The sequence below is a fragment of the Aquarana catesbeiana genome, linkage group LG13 (genome assembly GCF_042186555.1).
Source record: "Aquarana catesbeiana isolate 2022-GZ linkage group LG13, ASM4218655v1, whole genome shotgun sequence".
Taxonomy (NCBI): domain Eukaryota; kingdom Metazoa; phylum Chordata; class Amphibia; order Anura; family Ranidae; genus Aquarana; species Aquarana catesbeiana.
This window is the reverse complement of record NC_133336.1, coordinates 59,343,129-59,363,181: the sequence shown is the minus strand read 5'-3', so window position 1 is coordinate 59,363,181 and position 20,053 is coordinate 59,343,129. Positions and strand designations below refer to the sequence as shown.

At 43.8% G+C, this 20,053-nt stretch overlaps 1 protein-coding gene across 1 annotated transcript in view; it reads left to right on the top strand.

Annotated features, from left to right (window-relative positions):
- Positions 1-200: 200 nt before the first annotated feature.
- The window catches only part of AKAP5 (A-kinase anchoring protein 5), a 55,070-nt gene continuing 35,217 nt past the window's right edge, over positions 201-20,053 (top strand). The window contains exon 1 of the mRNA XM_073609791.1: positions 201-398. The gene's annotated coding sequence lies outside the window, so the exon portion shown is untranslated. The remainder of the gene's footprint in view (positions 399-20,053) is intronic.

Genomic DNA, 20,053 nt, shown 5'->3' with positions numbered 1-20,053 from the left:
TGAACACAGAGGAAAATGTCTCTTCTATGCAATTTATTTAATTTGTTTCAAAGAGCACAGTCAATTCCTGGCTGCTGCATAAAAGTACTCCCATGCGATTTCACACTCTTTTTTTTCCTTTTCTCCTTGCTACAATTGCAGCCCACTCTGTTACTTGTGGGGGCTCAATACTAACAACTTTGATTTTGTCATTGTGAAACAGAGCTGTCCATCATCCCGGTTGCCATGGCAATGACCAATAGCAGGCTTATGTGTAGGAGTTTCCATCTGGCTCCGAATGCAGCATGACCTGTCTTATAGAAGAGAGCGCAGAGAGGGAGAGGGAGCTTGCTGCTGGTGTGGGGATGAGACTGGTCCAGCCTGGGATCTGAGATCTGCAAGTTAGGAAGACAAACAAGGTAATTACATTTATTTTTTCCTTTATTTATTCATAGATCTGTAGCTATACCCATCCCTTGCAGCTAGCATATGGATTTGTCACAGCGGTATAGTGTTCTGCATGGTTAGCACATTATGCTGCAGAGCTATGCTGACGGTACCCATGAATTATCAAGCGTATAAAGGCAAAAGGCAATTTACAAAGTGTACTAACCCATAAAAAATATCCACAAGTCATTTTTCACACATCTGACTACAGTAACCTGGACTCTGATTGGTTGGTATGGATTACTGCACACCTCTTTGGTCATTTCTGCCTTAAGGTGGCCATTCACCTATGGATTTGTGATTGATCTAGGCAAGAGCTATCGTGAACAAGCAATTTATCATTGATTAAAATATCGAATAATGCAACACATATGGAACTGATTTAAAACCCGATTAGATATGATCTGTTAAAAATAAATAATTTAAGCGCCCTGTAATTTGACCAGATGTCTGATATTAGTTCAAACGATGAAAGCGATTGAAAAAAATTCTATCATGGCTGATCGACTTCCCAGAATCGAAATCGATTGAAAGGTTAGTTAATTGATCGGAGGGAGCATTTGGGGTTTTCAATTTTTATTCAGATCACTTTAGTTGCACCAAACGATCAATTGAATGATCATAGGGATACATGTGTGGCCACCTTTAGATGAGTGTGTACTTTTGTGTTCTCCAAACAATCATAACAAATATCTCAAATATTATGTATATTGCTGTAAGAATTATATATATATGGCCTGAATTTATTGGAGGAGTCTGGGGGCTATGTAAGCATACCTCCCAACATTTGGAGATGGGACTGAGGGAAACCTATCAGCAAATGTATGTAGGCATGGGACACACCCCCTGCCACACCCTCTTAAAGGAGAATTAACCCAAAAAAAAGGTTAATTAAACCCACAGGGGCTTTTTTTTGCCACTACTATTCCTTTATATTGGCTTTTAATTTGTACAAATGCAGCAATTTAGAATTTGGAAGAAAGGTTTAGCACTGGGAAACACTTTTTGAAAGATAAAAAGTGCGTTTTATATACAGCTGTATGGATCAGACCAAAATGAGGGACAATTGAGGGGGGAAAGAGGGACATTGCTCCAAATCAGGGACAGTCCCTTGAAATCAGGGACAGTTGGGAGCTATTTGTAAGCAGGCCACTCACCTGTGGTCCTTGTCAGTTCTAGTGAACGTTCCTTACCTCACCAGGCCGACTTTTCCAGCTCACTTCATATTCGTGAGTCTGTGTATTTAAATTCCAGTGTGTTGTGGCTTCCCTGTTCGTGGTTGTCGTCGATCGATTCTTGCTTACTGTCGCAGGTAGGATTTGTAAACCTTTTCTTGTATCAAACGTTGTTGTCTCGATCCGTCATTTTCCCCATTCGTTAATTACCTTGTCCTCCGTAGCGTCAGCCGCCGTAGGTTCCCTCTGCCTTGTTTTTCCCCACCTGTAAACAGACTTACAATTCGTTCGTATGTCCCCGAGCTACAATGTTCGTTACTCCCACAAGCCACACAGGTTCCCTGCAAAAACCGCCACACCATAACACCACATTTGGCCAGTTGCAGGCCTCACAGTTACTCCTCGGCTATCGCACAGCTCCACTCTATGGTGACCACGTTGTCCACAGCAGTCTCCGCTGTCCAGGTTTAGAGTGGGAGTCCTGGAAGTGCTCCCAGTTGCGGTCCTCCTGGACTCGGTCGCTGTTGCTGTCCTGGTGCCTCCACCTGCAGGTATGCCAGAGATTAGCACTACCATCTTCCCTGCTTATTTCGTCCCAGCCGGCATCAGGAAGGACATCTTGGACGGCAAGGACATAAATCTGGCTTTCCGCCTCATATGGGTTCATGACGTGGCCGAGAACAAATCATCTGCCTGGGGGGACGTCTCAGTGGTCCTTAAATCTAAAGACCCCAGGCTCAACCACAAGCTATCTGTCACGGAGTTCATGCTGGCCTTTGGGATGTTTAGGCATGCCCTTTGCTCAGCCAACCCCAGCAGGAGGGAAGAGCTGGGCTTGTACCTCCACGCAGTATGGGGGGTTTTTGTTTTATGATTACTACCGGTCATTTTCAGCTAAAGTGGCATCCAGGCTTACACATTTTCAGGCCAGCACCAATTGGAGTATCGTCGATACAAAGCTGTTCTGCCGCCACTTTGCGGGTCTACGCTCTCCACTCTGTGCCATTTGTCAGCCCTCCAGCCATGCTGCGAACTGGTGCTCCAATACAAGTGCCAGACGCCCCCTCAACTTCCCCTCCACCTCCAGTTCTGGGCAAGACTTGCCGGCCCCAGCAACACCTCCCCAGGTGGACAAGTTGGGATGGCCTATCCTGTCAGTGGGGGGCGCATCAATCTGCAACAATTTCAACTATGGGACCTACAACTTTAGCCAATGCCGGATGCTTCACATTTGTGCCACAGAGTGCATCCTAAAGTCACGTGCGACCTCAAGCAGCAGAACACTTCATGACTAGGCCAAGTAGATGTCCGGTGGCTGGGGTTTTACCTTTGCGCACACCCGACTCCCTCACTGGCCGCCTTCCTGGTGCATGTATTTACATCAGGGTTCCACACCGGCCTTATCACACTACCCCACTCGACCCACGAGTGCAGGGATCACCTCTCAGCTGCCACCGACAAGCTAGCCATTGATACTTTATTGCAATCCGACCTGGACCAGGGGTTCATCATCAGCCCCTTTCCTGAGTTCACTACTTGGAGAGTCATCCCTATTGGACTTGTCAATGGCAGGTTTTCAAATAAACTTCGGTTGGTGTATGACTTGTCTGCGCCTCATTCTTCCCACATCCCAAGTTTAAACTCCCGAATTCCTTCTGAGAAGTTTTCCTTTAAATATGCATCGTTGATCAAGCTATTCAAGTCATTATTAGCATAGGCGCATGAGTGTCCAAAGCGGACATTTCAGAGGAGTTTAAATTACTGCCCATTGAGCCATCCCTCTGGCAGTGGCATGGCATCAAATGGAAAAGTTTGTATTACTTCGCCACCAACTTGACTTTTGGCTCTAAAAGCAGCCTGTGGCTGTTTGACACCTTTGCCCAGTCTCTCACCTGGATCCTGTCGCACCAAGCACAATGCCAGAAAGTCATTCACTACCTCGATAACTTCCTGGTGATCGAACGGCCCGGTGAGCCCCCGTTAGACAGATTAAGAGTGGTTTTTGGCAATCTCAACAAGCCCATTGCAGAGCATAAAGTGGAAGGCCCGGCGCAGTCCATCCACTTCCTAAGCCTCACTCTTGACACTTGCTCCATGCAGGCCAGCCTACCTTCCGACAAGCTGGCCTGGATCAGGTCGGTCATTCATGCCTTCACAAGGGTGTACCAAGAGACAACTACAATCCCTGCTTAATTTTGCCATGAGGATTGTCCCTCAGGGGCAGTCCTTCATTTCACAACTCTTGGTTTTCCTCTCTCAAGTACAAGACCCCGATCAAGTTCTCAGGCTGAACCCAGCAGCAATAGCAGATTTGACAATGTGGGATGAGTTCCTTGCTAACTGTAACGGCATATCTAAGTTTATTCTATTAGCATCAGCTTCATCACTTCATGTAGTCACAGATGCCAAAGCCTCCATGGCTTCTCTGCAATTTTTGGCCATCAATGGTTCGCAGGGCAGTGTACACCAGAGATCCTCCTGATCCCCGGGTTTAGCCAGTCATCCTCACTTTTTGAACTCTATCCCATCGTGGCAGCAGCTCAGGTCCAAAATCATAAACAAAGGCAGGTCCAAGTCACTAGCTATCATGTCCTTCCTGTGTAGGCTGGTGCAGCATCAATTCAATGTGCACTGTGCTTACCTCCCGGGCTAGTGCATCATCGCAGGAGATGCACTGTACTACTTTAACTTCACGTTATTCTTTCTGCAGGAACCCAGAGCCGACCCGACCCGACCACTTCTTCTATCCCACCTTGTTCGTAGTTGACGATGGGATATAGGAACACCTTCACAATGCGACCCATATCATTAACCAGTTGTTGTCCTGCAACACACTGAAGGCCTATCACACCACCTGGAACGCCTACGACAGGTTTCTTTCCTCATACCCCGGGGCAGCTATAGGAGATATCAAGCACGTCCTGACCTTTGTATTGTTTTGCCACACGCAGCTGGCTCTCATAACACCATCAGGCTGTACTTAGCCGGCATCCAGCATTTCTTGTCCTTACAGGACCCCGGAAGGCTGTCCGTGTTCGCAGCCCATGCAGTCATATCCATCCTACGCGGCATCCAGTAGCCAATAGCAAGCGCTTACCCATCACAAGTGTCATCTTCAGGGACATGTCTGCCCTCCTCTCACGTTCCCCAGTTGGGTTTTTACCCAGCCTGGTCAACCAAGTGGCCATCTACCTGGCCTTCTACAGCTTTTTGCGGCCTAACGAATTCACCTTTAGTGGCCCCAGCTGCCAGATACTGCGCAGATGCCACCTGGCTCGCATCACATTGTCCTACACCTTGCAGTGTCCAAAACCCAACAGTCTGGCCGGGTTGACGTCAAGCTCTTCTAGACCCACAACATCTGGTGCCTCGACCGGTTATTGTCTCATCTGCCCAGCCAGTCAACCTCCAGCCTGCTTCTACCTTTTCCTACCAGCCCTCTGAGTAGTAGCCAGTTCATCAGACACATTAGGATCCTCTTGGTAAGCCTTTGCCTTGACCCCGGCCGGTATTCTGAACACTCCTTTCGGATTGGAGCGGCTTCAGCCGCATCTCAGCACGGGGTGCTAGACCATGTCATCAGGAAGTTAGGCAGGTGGAAATGCACCTGCTTTGCCCGGTACATTCCGAACCCTCAGGTAGAAATGTTGCAAGCTTGCTCAATAAATGTCACCGGACCAATAAAGAATTACTTCCCTATCCAAGTATTTTTGCCCCCTTTCTTGGCATACCGACCAGCCGCCCAGGGCACACCTCAGGTTTGTGTTATGTTGTAAGTCTTGTGGCATCTTTATGTGGTTCATATCTGTCTCGGTTGCAGGGCTTCAACCATAAATAAGAAGGCAAGTATGGTGGCTTGAATTTATGAGAGGAGTCCGGGGGGGTATGTAAGCAGGCCACTCGCCTGTGGTCCTTGTCGCTTCTAGTGTGCGTTACCCTCCCACCCATTCCCCTTTTTCAGGGCAATCTTTAGCACACTCTCTCCACAATCATCCATTACTTATCTTGGGTATGCCCTCTTTCTTGGCATACCGACCAGGGCACACCTCAAGTCTGTGTTATGTTGTAAGTCTTGTGGCGTCTTTATGTGGTTCATATCTGTCTCGGTCACAGGGCTTCGACCATAAATAAATATGTGTGTGTGTGTATGTATATGTATATATATATATATATTATATATTATATATTATACACTGTATCTAATATATATATATATATATATATATATATATATATATATATATATATATATATATACATATATATCTGTATAGGATATTCACTGTACCTGCAACCAATTTCATATATATATTGTATTTCTATACAAGATTCTATATATGTTATTTACTTTACCTGCATCCTATGCTTTGGCAAACAGGCAATTTTTTGATCTTTATAAAAAAAAGAAAGTCATCTTGCGTATTTCCCATGACATAGGAAATGCCCATAACAGATTTGAATATGATTATGAATAATAGAATGTGTAAGAATGTGACCTCTGCATGCAAGCCTCATGAGACCGAGGCATGAAATAGCCTCTGCAATCAATTTAATGCACTGTGAGCACTAATCAAGGTTAGTTATAGATAAAGGAAGGCATTGCTGATTGCGATACGCAATCAATGTTTAAGTTAACCTAACATTTTTACCTAATTCACAAACGTGAGTTCAAGTAAACAGTAAAGTCATAAAATGAAGGTAGGTGGATACACACGAATTACTTATTTTATAATTATGATTCACTTGCAAGCTGGGGCTGCATTTATAGGGGTTTTATGATTTCATAAGGAGAATGAAGCCCCCCCCCCCCCCCCACTGATGGGCAGGCATCCAATGCGTAGTGCAGGTCTGGTTGGATAGCAAGCAAAGGGTTTTTTCACATTTCCTTTAAAGGGTAATTCCATTTTTGTGGAGGAAAAAAAACTGTAAATAAAGAAAAAATAATAAAGCATATACAATTGCGAAACAAGTCATATTGTGATTGAATGTTATTAAAAAATGACCTTTCCTTTTCAATCTGCAGAGCTGTAATTCTCCTGTAAAATGTAATGCAATATGGCTACCTGGAGGTGCTCTGTACACAGAATGTGTACAGAACGCCCCCCAGAAACGTAATTTCCTGCTTGTGTGATTGGCTCACTGATTTTCCGCAGAAGTCTACACTAAGAAGTCAAATTTCCCCTGCAACAAAAATGTCATTTTTGAGGTGATACTTCCAATAGGAAATCACGTCAATCAAAGGGATGCAGGCCCAGCAGCTTTCCTCATTAGTGCCCTGCAGGTGCACAGCTAATTGATAATTATGAAACCACTCCCATTAGATTCACTTTCCCACACGAATACAGACAAACACACAGGGATTTTTTTACAATAACAAAAGGTAGGCATCTGCAACAAAGTTTGCTACAATCCTTGCAATGTACATAGATCACCCAGAGGGGAATCACATAGATCACCCAGAGGGGAATGTTGTTTTCTCAACAAAAGTGGAGTTACTCTTTGAGACCATGGGAAATCATTTTAAAGCTGGACTCTAATGCAGCTCTTATATTAAATAACATATCATTTAATGTATTTTTATGCAAGCAGTGTACTTGTATTCAACCTGGTAATAGACTCTTGCAATCCCCTGTACAGCAGTGCTCAGACTGGGACAAGATGGCACAGCACAAGGAGCCAATCATCTGTGCTTTAGTTTTGAGGTGCTAACAAGGTGCATGCTGATAATAGGAGGGAACAGATGGACAGAGAGATTAACTTTTTAGTCTGCTGCTTCTCCTTTCACTGTCCTGTCACAGGCTGGGGACAGGGATGAGACCTGTAAGTCTGTTAGTGAACTGTAGCAAATCAAAATCGGGTCTCTTGCCCTTACAGACAGAGTTTGTGGCAGAGCTGTTTAAATCTCACGACAGAATGAACAAAAATACATATCCTTTAGCAGGTAAAACAGCCCTCTGTATGTATTTTATCTGAATATTACTGTACTTTGGACACCATCACTGCCGTTTTAAAAAGGCCATCTTATGTTTGAAGCATTAAGCTTTGTGTGCCAGTTCAGTTCAGTTACATATGTTCACACTGCTTAAATATGCAAGCAGGTCAGGGGAAAACAGCCTCTTCTGAATTGATTAATGTTAAAATGACATTCATGCAATAATGATCTTTAATTATGCGGCATATTTCTATTGTAACAGAATGGTTATGACAACTCTTGGCATAGATTGCTAACTGTGAGCAATAGCACTCCTATTAAAATATGTGCTGCAGTATTTAATTATAAGTGGATCTGCACTTACATTTTTTTTTTTATTAGCCCCCTGCAAAGTTCCACTAATACTTGACGTGCTAGTGAATTCCACCTAATGCATCTTCCTGTGATGGTGTGGCAACAATACTGCACTGCTCTTGAATTCAGAGCAGAGTTGCCGCTCTCATGTGGCTGCATCTACTTTCACTACATTGGGATGTAAAACTGTTGCAGGTGGCGTGGCTATCACCTTTTTGTACTGCTGATTCAGAAGCCTGTAGCCTATCAATCAGTACCTGACCACACCTAGTCCTGCCCACCGTTTTCTGGATTGGCCTATGTTGCTGAAACCCTCCCACTGTGATCTGCAGTGTCTGGGAGGGGGAATGTGTGAGACACAAATGAAGAATTTGGCTCATACTGGAAAGGAAAGTAATTTTTTTTTTTGCTTACTTTATGAGGCTTGGGCATCACATAGTAACTGGATTTGGGATTTGTATATACCGCTATACAGGAGCCTTTAGTTGTACTTTAAATACCTTGAATTCTTTATAGAATGGGAGTTTGGTATTGTCTAAAGCAGGCCATAGATCAGGGGTAGGCAACCTGGGGCCCTCCAGCTGTTGCAGAACTCCCATCATGCCTCTGGGAGTAATTGTAACTGCCAGCCTTGCAATGCTTCATGGGAAATGTAGTTCCACAACAGTTGGAGGGCCCCAGGTTGCCCACCCCTGCCATAGATGGTGCAAATTTATTTCCTGCATCCCCGGGTTGTACGAAAGATATTTGCACGATTCCCCCATCAACACAGACAGTACTGACAGGGGAAGACAGTGATTATTGCTAGAGGCTATAGTAGCCCCTAGCGATAATGGCAAGTGAATCCGGAAGGCTGGTTGTACCCAAGTTGATCGATCAATCAACTTGGTACATTCAGTCTGCCCACACACTGTTTGAATCTCGAGATGTCTATAGCTAGCCTTAGTTATCTTACCTGTTACTGTACTTGTTCCGCTCTCTAGAATTGGACATCAGAAATTGCAATTTTTTAAAGAGGAACTAAACACTGCCTCTCTTTTTTTTTTGTGACCTTCAAAGTAAAGGCATAATGTGCATCGCATACTAGAACATTATTTGAAACTTATCTGCAAACAAAGCCCTCGGCGTCACTGCTGGAGGCCGCATCCATCTTCGCCCATCTTCCTCCTTCCGGGTCCGCAGACTCCGGCTGTGTGACTGGCCGGAGATGCGTAACATCACTCCAATAGGTTTTTCTTGATGTCTGTGTCCCCACTATGGAGGTTCACCCTCACTATAGGGCCTGGTAACCATTGTCTCTGGTACAGAAAGTGATTGCAATTCCCTATATTGTGAGCTGTCACATTAAAGTGGTTGTAAACCCTAGAAAAAAAAAATCAACCTGCAAGACAAAGGCATAATGAGCTAGTATGCATCACATAATAGCTCATTATAAAATACTTACCTCAGAACGAAGCTATTGCAGCGGTCCCCGTACACCGCTGTGACAGGCGACATGTCTCCAGAATGTTACTTTCAGGTTCGTGGGCTCCAGCAATGTGATTGGCCGGAGCTGCGATGATGTCACAGGAGCTGAAGACACAGCACGTACGAGCCATTTCTTCAGTGCGCATGTGCCGATGATGTCGGCACATGCGTATAAAGTGAAAATCTCCTAAACTAGTTTAGGAGAAATTCACGGTACCTGCAGATAAGCCTTTTCATAGGCTTACCTGTAGGCGAAAGTGGTTGTAAAGGATTTATAACCACTTTAACTGCAGGTGAGGGGAAACCTTCTAATGGAGAATAGCTAAGAGGGAATTTTACCTCACTTTGGAGAGATCTCCGCTTATGTCATGCGGTTTCTCAGGTGCAGGTAGTAAAGAGAAATCTCCTTGTCTGGAAACCTGACAAAGGGTTTAAAATTTACCCCCTTAAAGAGTAACTCCACTTTTGTTGAGAAGAAAACATTACCCTCTGGGTGATCTATGTGCATTGCAAGGATTTTAACAAACTTTGATGCAGATTCCTACCTTTTTTTTATTCTGAAAAAAAATAGCTGTTTGTTTGTCTATGTCCATGTGTCAAGTGAATTTATATGGGAGAGGTGTTATTATCAACCAGCTGCTGCACCGGCAGGGCTCTAATGAGAAAAGTGTCAGGGTCTGCATCCCTTTAGGCAATTTCCATTAGGGAGTATCTCACCAAAATTGACATTTTTGTTGCAGGGGATGCCAAAAATCTGACTTGTATGTCAGTGCAGACATCTGGGAAAATCAGTATGCCAATCACACAAGCAGAAAATTACATTTTCAGGGGGCATTCTGTACACCAGATGTGTACAGAGTACCTCCAGATTGCCATATTGCATTGCATTTTACAGAAAATTACAGCTCTGCAGATTTGAAAGGAAAGGTAAGTTTTAATAACATTCAATTACAATATGACTTGAGTCGCAATAGTATATGCTATATTATTTTTTTTATTATTTGCTATTTTTTTTTCTTCAGGAAAGTGGAGTTACACTTTAATCCAAAACTAAAAACTTCAATTGATATACATGTTAAATGAAGGTGCTTCGGTCTTAAGATAGCAACAACTCCGCCATGGGACATTGTAGTCATGCTGGGATTTTTGGCTAGTCACTAAGGGCAATCTGTGAAAGTAGGGATGGGCCCAATGTTCGCGTCAAACTCACATGAGATGTTCGTTTGTTCGTAGAACAAACATATGGGGCGCCTGCCGCGATGCGCCCCATAATGCACTGCGAGATCGCAGTGCTTTGAAGGCTGTTGATTGGCCAAAGCATGCACCTGACCTGTATGCTTTGGCCAATCACAGCGCGATGTGCTGTGAGAGACATGACTGGCAAATGCAGGCGCCTCTGAGTTAGACTGTAAAGTGTGTATTAATAAAAACACATAGTAACTTACATCAAGGTAAACAAGGAAGGGTAAATCTGTGGGTAAATGCTCTGTGGGGGGCCGGGGCATCCATCGCACTGGTCAGTAGAATGTACGCTGTCTCAGGCGCTCTGTGGGCTCTCCTGGCCGGCAGGAAGATGGTATGGTGGTGGAGAGTTGGAGAGGAGGCTTGGAACGCTCTTTGGACCGCAGCGCTGGAGGAGCTGACATCACAAGCGTGATCACAACATGTTTCCGGGCTGGCGCACCCTGGTGGTGGGTGGAATGCCTGCTCCTTTTTCGAGCTAGTTATTTACATAGTGCTGTCATCTAGTCTTTGGCCAATCATGGCTCAGGGGCTAAGTCCACACCCCACACTATATAAGGCTGCTTACACGGCAGCTGTGTATAGTGTTTATGAATGGAGAGAGATTAGGCAGGTTAGTTCGTGGATTGAGTGTAGTGTATATAATCATACAGTGTAGAGTATATAGTGCAGTCAGTGTAGAATATATAATACAGTGCAGTCAGTGTAGAATATATAATACAGTGCAGTCAGCGTAGTGTATATAATACAGTGCAGAGTATATAGTGCAGTCAGTGTAGTGTATATAATGCAGTGCAGAGTATATAGCGCAGTCAGTGCAGTGTATATAGTGCAGTGTATATAATACAGTGTATTGAAGTGGTTAAGGGGAACCCTATGACAAAATTAAAAATTGGCATGGGGTCCCCCCCAAAATCCATACTAGACCCTTATCCGAGCAAGCAGCCTGGATTTGTCAAAAACTGTCTCTTGTGGTTTTTACTTTTTTGACACTTTTTTGGTGAATGGGTAGGGGTACAAAGTATCCCCTACCCATTCACAAAGGGGGGTCCGGATCTTGGGGCCCCCTTGTTAAAGGGGGCTTCTAGATTCCGATAAGCCCCCCCGCCCGTAGACCCCGATAACCGCCAGCCAGGGTTGTCAGGAAGAGGCCCTTGTCCCCATCGACATGGGGACAAGATGCTTTGGGGTGGTGAGGGCAAGCAGCCTGGTATGGTTGGGGGGGGGCGCTCGCTCCCCCCCCTTTCCTGGCCTGCCGGGCTGCTTGCTCGGATAAGGGTCTGGTATGGATTTTGGGGTGGGGTTACCCTTAAAATCCATACCAGACCTGACGTGCCTGGTATGGACTGGGGGGGACCCCACACCGTTTTTTTCATTTTTTTTTCATATATATTGCCGGGAGCGGGCAATACATTACAGCCGCAAGCTGTTTAAATGACCCCCCAGGTACGATATTTAAAGGAATATTTCAGTTTTATTGTTTCACTTTAAGCATCATCAAAATCACTGCTCCTTTAAATGCGATCATTTTAAAACCTTTTTTTTTGCATTGATACCCCTAGGGCAGTACCCAGGTCCCCATATACTTTTTATGGCAATAACTTGCACACAAGCCTTTAAAATGAGGACTTTTGATTTTTCATGTTCGTGTCCCATAGACTTTAGTAGATTTTGCATGTTCGCTAGAACTTTTTGCCTGTTCGAGGTATTCTTGTGTGAACCGAACCATGGAGTGTTTGGCCCATCCCTATGTGAAAGCATAGTAATTAAGCGCTTACAAAAACAAAATAAAAAATAGTCATCTTTGCCTGCTCATTCAGCATCTTTCTATTTGGTTGGCCACAGATAGGCAGCAGACAAGCAAGAAGATACAGTATAGTGCTCTCAAAAGGGCTGTTTGACAGTTTAGAAGCCCATAGACCTAAGATTATTTTTTGACTGATTTTAGTTGAATTGGGTTATGATTGCAAGCTCATGTATTAAATATATGTTGTATGTACTGTATACAACCTCTGAAGACACCTCTGGCCGACTGATATTGAATTAAGAGGTAATTGTGCAAACCCGATTTTTCAGGCTGATTGTCATTGTTGCCTTGAGAAAGCCAGTGCCAGGAATGTCCACCCTACAGAGCTATCATGGGGTAAATGGATCTTCCCACTGCACTATAAAGCCTATTGGTTGCTTTGGGCCTAGTAAGCATGAGATCAGCTTATAGAAGGCCAATCCTATGACACTAGGGCAAGGGATGGTTGGGCAGTATGGGAGGAGGACACATTTTCTAAAGGCCTTTCCACACCTCAGGCAAAGCCTTCTTAGTAATATTGGAAACAACTGTAGCGCTACCCCTACAGGAGCCACTGGTTGACTTCCAACTTTAGTTAGGAATTGACAAAATCATTAAACTAAGATGACTTTATTCAGTTACCCATATATAGATAAAAACATATATGAGAACTAACTTGCTTACCGGTTTTATTATATGGCTTTTCTTCTACCGCAAATGTTTGAGAGTATGTGAATGGCCTCAGCCAGTGCTACTCTGCCGGCCACGCCCCATGACGCATATCACCCCACCCACTGGGGTTTAGTCTGTTCTGCCAGTTATTAAGACATCTCTGCCAGGCAACATAGCTAGGTGGCTATGTTGCTAGCTATAGATAACAAGCTAGCTATAGATAACAAATAAGAACCTATTCACATTTATGTATTGCGAGAACAAGCACTTTAATGCGCCACTATTACAACACACATTACATGCATTGATGCATTATCATGCAATTTAATTTTGAATGGCACCCCAACGTACTAAGACAATGCATCATTCTGTGCTGCTTTCAAAATGTTGTGAAACATTGGATTTTGGGATGTTTTGTTGTATTGGCTGCCCATTATTTTCAATGGATTGCCTTGATGTGACACATGCTAATGCACAAATGTAAATGGGTCCTAAAGTATTTTTTTCAACAACATAATTGGGTGATATGGGATATGGGTGATATGGTAGTGTTTTGTATCTGCCAGGGGTTCAGCCTAAATGACCGAACAATACCCTCGGAGGAAGTAGTCTTGGTATGAATTATTTTCTTTTGCTCAAGAAATAATGTGATTTATAATCCGTGTGTGTGTGTTTGTGTGTGTGTGTGTGTGTGTGTGTGTGTGTGTGTGTGTTTTTTTTCCTAAAAAATGCAGTTAATAAATTCAAACCGTAAAACAAATAAAATTCACACAGCCCTCCACAATTGCTTACAAAATATCCAAGGTCACCTTGGAAAGACACTCTTATGTTGTCTCTATGAATTGAGGCAGCTGTATGGCCTTACTGTTTCCTGGAACTGGTTCTAAGTGAAATTGGCTGTGACATATGCACAGTGCTATCTAGGCTTTTATCTTTATTAGGTGACATCATTTTATATCATGAAATAGCGCTGTGCAAGCCAAAGCCTCTGCAGATCATTTATTATTATGTGAAGAAGCTTGTCTTCAGTTATTTCATGTTTGTTTATTGGATTATACTGTTATCTAACCTGCTGATCGGCTATTTAGGGGTCTTTTTAAATATATCTAAAAGTGTATCAGTTTGATGTAACTAATTGTTTTTTGTTAAATTTTATCAATACTTTGTATTTACTATATGTACAGTACATAGGAGAGGTATACTTGCTCATTACACATACAGTATAATGTCAGTTTTCTGCTTAGTGCTGTACAATTAATTTGTTTTGCTGATCTTCTTCTTTCACTGCAAGTCTACCAGACAGAATCTAACTGAAATCAGTGACTCTGTAATTTTATTTAAGATCATCACCCAGGATGGTCTTGGTAGGCAAAGTTCTTGTGATCCAGGCCATCAATCTGCTGTACATACATCCTGGGGTTTTAGTGCGCCCAGGAGGGACAGGTGCAGCGTTCAACCCCACTGCCTGCAGTCTGTCAAAGTCTATCTTAGGCTGCGGTTGGATGGGGCTGAACACAGTGCTGAGTGGGGCTCATGCTGTATGTTCAGGGACAAATGCCTGGAATGCAGGGCCTTGACAAGTTGGAAGCAGCGTCCTGGACATGGCACCTATCCCTCCTGGGTGCACTAAAATGCCAGAAGGGATGCACATCAGCTACACAGCCCTGTGTGCAAGTGGCTAAAGGAGCTCAGTAGCAGCATTTTTCTTAAAGAGGACCTGTACTGTGAAAATTGTGTCCAAAAGGACAAGCACGAGGTGAAGGAATAGTTACTAGTATTGTCTGAGGTCTCCCCAACTGTGTCTCTGTGTGGAGCAGGTCATCTTGGTAGATGAGCAGGACTTTGTTTCCTCATGTCAGTGGATGACTGGTGATCTTATGACTGATGAGTAACAGTTAAAAAAACATCAGCAAGAAAGGTTCAGAAATCACAGATCCACAAAATGAATGAAGCAAAGGCAGGGTGAACCTTCTACTGTGGGTCCTCAGCTACAGCTTCACCTCCAGCAAAGAGAACAGTAAGTAGCAGAATCTGAGAGTGACAGTCAGAGGTACCTATGCCTTGGATTGCTGTTTCTCAACCTTTTTTCAGTCAAGGCACCCTTAAAATTATGCACAATCTTAAAGCACTCCAATCTAAAATGTAAAAAATAGTAATAGTTTTATATATGCAGCAACATCCACACACGTAGGACACCCATTGTGATGGTTTTGAAGCAAATACACCTTTGCACACTGGTACTGACTAGTAATCCAATGTTTCTCTTCTCCCTCAGTTCCTTTCCCTTATTCAGCTAATATGACCCCAGTGCTGATGAAGAGGGGCAGGGGAGGGCCAAACAAAGATGCTTTTCAGGCGTCCATCGTCCTTCTTATCAACCAATGACATCATTGGTTGTTAGGATGCCGGAGGCTAGAAGGTAGTAAAGCTCCCCAATGAAAACCCATGATTTTGTCAAACTAAAAGGCAGGCTTGATTCACACGCTGGCTTGTATAAAATTTTTGGGCAATTTTTAGGCATTTTGGCAAGGCATGCCTGAAGAAACCTGAAGGCACCCCAGGGCGCCTGGGCACCCTGGCTGAAAAAGGCTGCCTTAGATGATGTCACACAGCAGATACAGAGCCATGAGACACAAGGAACAGGAATGTTTAGGCACAGAAAGTGCACTGCTATTTTTCAGGAAGATAGCAAATCTTCGTATTTTAAGTTTAGGTCCACATTCAATTTAGGCAAGAAGGAATTTATATTCTTCTAAAAAATATAATGTGATTTATTTACATGACATCTGCCCTACTGATTCAAGTAAAAAAAAAAAAACATTTTAATGACAGGTCCACTTCCACTTTTCCATCTTTGAAATAGGAGAATGATTACCTTTATACAGAATTTATTTTATAAACTGAGAGATAAAAAGAGTTATACTCACTAATGTTAATCCACCTATAGAGGAATAGTAGTGTCTATAAGATGCAGGTGGTTATTTTGAAAATTAAATCTATTCCTCCAGAGTCATTTACCACTATTACAGACAATATACGGACAAATGTTTGTGCAACCTGATCATCATACTCATACTCATAGGAGAATGTTGGATGCTCTAATCCTAAAACTTTTGGCATGTTTACAACCACATGTCTAAGGAAGGGTCCCTGTACACTCCTAAAAAATTAGCTTTTCTATGTGATCATACAGTAATAAAGAGTTTTTCAGTTTGAAACAAGCTTGTTGCTGCTTTGATGACATTCCTTATCCACGCTGTGCTTCGTGACCAGCACCACAAGGTCAATTTCAGCATATTGTGTGAAAGGACTGGACTCCAATAGTACAAAGTTAAACCTCCTTTGTGTCTATAAGAACTTCCACTCTTCTGAAAAGAATTTGGAGTGTGTTTCTAAGAAGTTGGATAAGAAAATCTAGTTCACAATCCACATTTCAATTCAACTAAATGATGTTCAATAGGACTGACTTCAAGGCTCTGTGATGGACACTTGAGTTCCTCATCTTTATGGAGCTGGCTTTGTGCACAGGAATATAGTCATGCTAGGAACAGATGAAGGCATTCCTCAAATGGTTCCCACAAGGTCAGAAGCATCTAAAGTGTCTTTGTTAATGGTAGCAATAACAGTACCCTTCACTGAAATCACCTGAACATTTGGACGGTGTCCAGATGCATTTGGCCATACAGGTAGGTGTGACGGTCAGGTGTCCACAAACCATATAATGTAATCCTTCAGTGTATACATCAGACTGTGACTCTGAATGCCAAACACCAAATGACCCCAAAGAATGTGGCCTGGGGTCTTCGACTCTTGCATAGTCACCCCTGGTAGGTGAGCTATCAGTAGACATTGTCACCTTGCCCTAATTTGGCAAACTGACAGTGTCTTTTTAAAGCATAACTCTACTATTTGTGGATAGAATAGAGAAGTCATTTTGTTAGGCTTTGTAATCCAACTGGGGAGATTTTCCCTCTTGACACCAGGACAAGAAATTAAAGATTGTCACTGTAACAGTAATGCCCCGTACACACGGTCGGACTTTGTTCGGACATTCCGACAACAAAATCCTAGGATTTTTTCCGACGGATGTTGGCTCAAACTTGTCTTGCATACAAACGGTCACACAAAGTTGTCGGAAAATCCGATCGTTCTGAACGCGGTGACGTAAAACACGTACGTTGGGACTATAAACGGGGCAGTGGCCAATAGCTTTCATTTCTTTATTTATTCTGAGCATGCGTGGCACTTTGTCCGTCGGATTTGTGTACACATGATCGGAATTTCCGACAACGGATTTTGTTGTCAGAAAATTTTATAGCCTGCTCTCAAACTTTGTGTGTCGGAAAATCCGATGGAAAATGTCCGATGGAGCCCACACACGGTCGGAATGTCCGACAACACGCTCCGATCGGACATTTTCCATTGGAAAATCCGACCGTGTGTACGGGGCATAAGACACAGATAGCAATAAGACCACATACTAACCTATCCCCACTTTACTGAAAACAGTTTTTTTTTTTGCCTTTGTCTCTTTTGTAGAGATTTCCTGTTGCTTCTTGTTCTGGCAACCAATGAAATCTCCTCAGTAGGGACACAGCCCCCTCCCTATACAAAACACAATGAAAAGACTTCTGGGAAAATCACATGAGCAGCAAAGATATGGGGAGGGCTTTGGACACAATATACAAAATGTCCCCAGTTGCCATGGCTGCAAGTGAAAGCAATATTTGCATTTTTTGTAAGGTTTAGAAAATGAGGCTGCATTCACACTACAGCGTTCTGAATCGCGGGCAGATCTGCCGCGGATCTTCCCGCGATTTGACAGCGCTGATATGCGAATGACAAAACACGGAACTCGCATTTAAGATGCCATTCATTTAAATGACACCACCTCAAATAGCGGTGCGGGTCTGCCGCGATTGTCGCGCGATAAAAAGTGCTGCAATCGCGGTAACCTGCATCGTGGGACGCATGTCGCCCCAAAGTAGCTCCTGTACTATATGTTGACGACATGCGTCCTGCAATGTGGGTTGCTGCGATTGCAGCACGTTTTATCGCGCGACAATCACGGGAGACCCGCACCGCGATTTGAGATGTCATTCAAATGAATGACATCTCAAATGAGAGTTCCGTGTTTTGTCATTCACACATGAGCGATTTCAAATCGCGGGCAAATCCGCGATTCAGAACGCTGTAGTGTGAATGCAGCCTCATAGTCAGCTGGAAATTGAAAAGAAAAGGTCAAGTCTAATAACATTCAATTACAAAATGGAATATGTAGCAAAGATTTGTTACAGACATGTTATGAACCTCCCTTTCAGGCATCTATGCACTTTGAATAGAACGTTTCTTATCATCCTCTCAACTTAAAGCTGAACTATGGGACAAACAAATATAGTCTAAATACAAGAGTCATGTGTTTTTACTAGAATCTTGATGTGTTTTGTGTATTTCTTCCAGATCTGTGCAGTAGTCCATTGTGAAACGTTACTTCTGTGCAGGAGCTTCCTGTAATAAAGACCACTCACTGCTGCTCTCTCCTTGTGCAGGGTGACTGGTCTTGTCTCCACCCCCTCCCATCGTTTTCTGCAGGCAGCCTGTAGTAGGTGGTATCTGCTGGGTTCTCCCACAACTCTGCTCTTTGCACAGACTATATACAGCGCAGTTATGATGTCATTCCTACATTTACAATGTAATATCTGGGTGTACAAAGACAAGTGAATTTTTTATCCTTTGTGGCTACTGGGGAATGCATGTAAATGAAAGTTTGTGTGCCTGGAGTTCATCCTCAAGTTACATAGAATGATTGTGCATAGTTACCTAGTTAGTGATATTGAAAAGAGATACTTGTCCGTCAGATTCTACCAAAAAAGAATATTAAACTTGTAAAGGAAAATAAAAAACAAATAAAACATGATCTAATTTGCTCCACCAGCAGAAAGAAATATATTCCTATATCTCTAAAGTCTGACGGTTACTTCCTGGATCAATGGGGGGCAGAGCTTAGGGTAACTGTAATGTGAATGGGGGGGGCAGAGCTGAAAAGGAATGCAATGTGATCGGGGGCAGAGCTTAGGGGGGCTACAATGTGAATGGGGGCAGAGCTTAGGGGGGCTGCACAGTGAATGGGGGGGGAAGACCTGAGGGAGGCAGCAGTGTGAATGGGGGGCAGAGCTGAAAGGGAATGCAATGTGATCAGGGGCAGAGCTTAGGGGGGCTGGTTTGTGAATGGGAGGAGCAGAGCTTAAAGGGAATGCAATGTGATCGGGGGGGGGGCAGAGCTTAAGGCGGCTGCAATGTGAATGGGGGCAGAGCTTAGGGGGGCTGCACAGTGAATGGGGGGCAGACCTGAGGGAGTCAGCAATGTGAATGGGGGCAGAGCTGAGGAGGGGGGCGGCAATGTGAATGGGGGGCAGAGCTGTGGAGGATGTTGCAATGTGAATGGGGGCTAGAGCTTTGGGGGGGCTGTGATGTGAAGGGGTAAAGGAGACCACAGTGGGGGGGGGGGGGGGGGCAGAGGACATTGCTGTGGGGAGGATATAAAGGGGGGCAAAGGACACTACTGTGAGGGGGGGGGAGATGTGAAGGGGGCAGAGGGTACCACTGTCAAGGGAAAACCGTGATGTAAAGGAAACTGATGTAAAAACGAGATTGTGATTTCAGAGAGGGGGCTGTAATGGGAATGAGTCACATTACAGGCGATTTGGACCCCGGCTGAAAGAAAATTTCACGGATCAGACCTCTGTGAATTATAATTCAATACCCTTGGAGAGATATGGAGATTGACTTAGCTAATCATTCCAAAAAATCTAGTATCCTGGCTGTCTAAATTCAAATATTTTTTTCCTACAACTAGAACAAGCATGCAAATAGGGATTTCTGACTTTAGTCTGACTTTACAGAGATGCATGCTAGTTTCAGGTCAGAGACTGAAAGAACTCATGTTGGTCAATAGAATAGCCAGATATCTACCATCTTCATAAAGGAAAAGGCAGTGGC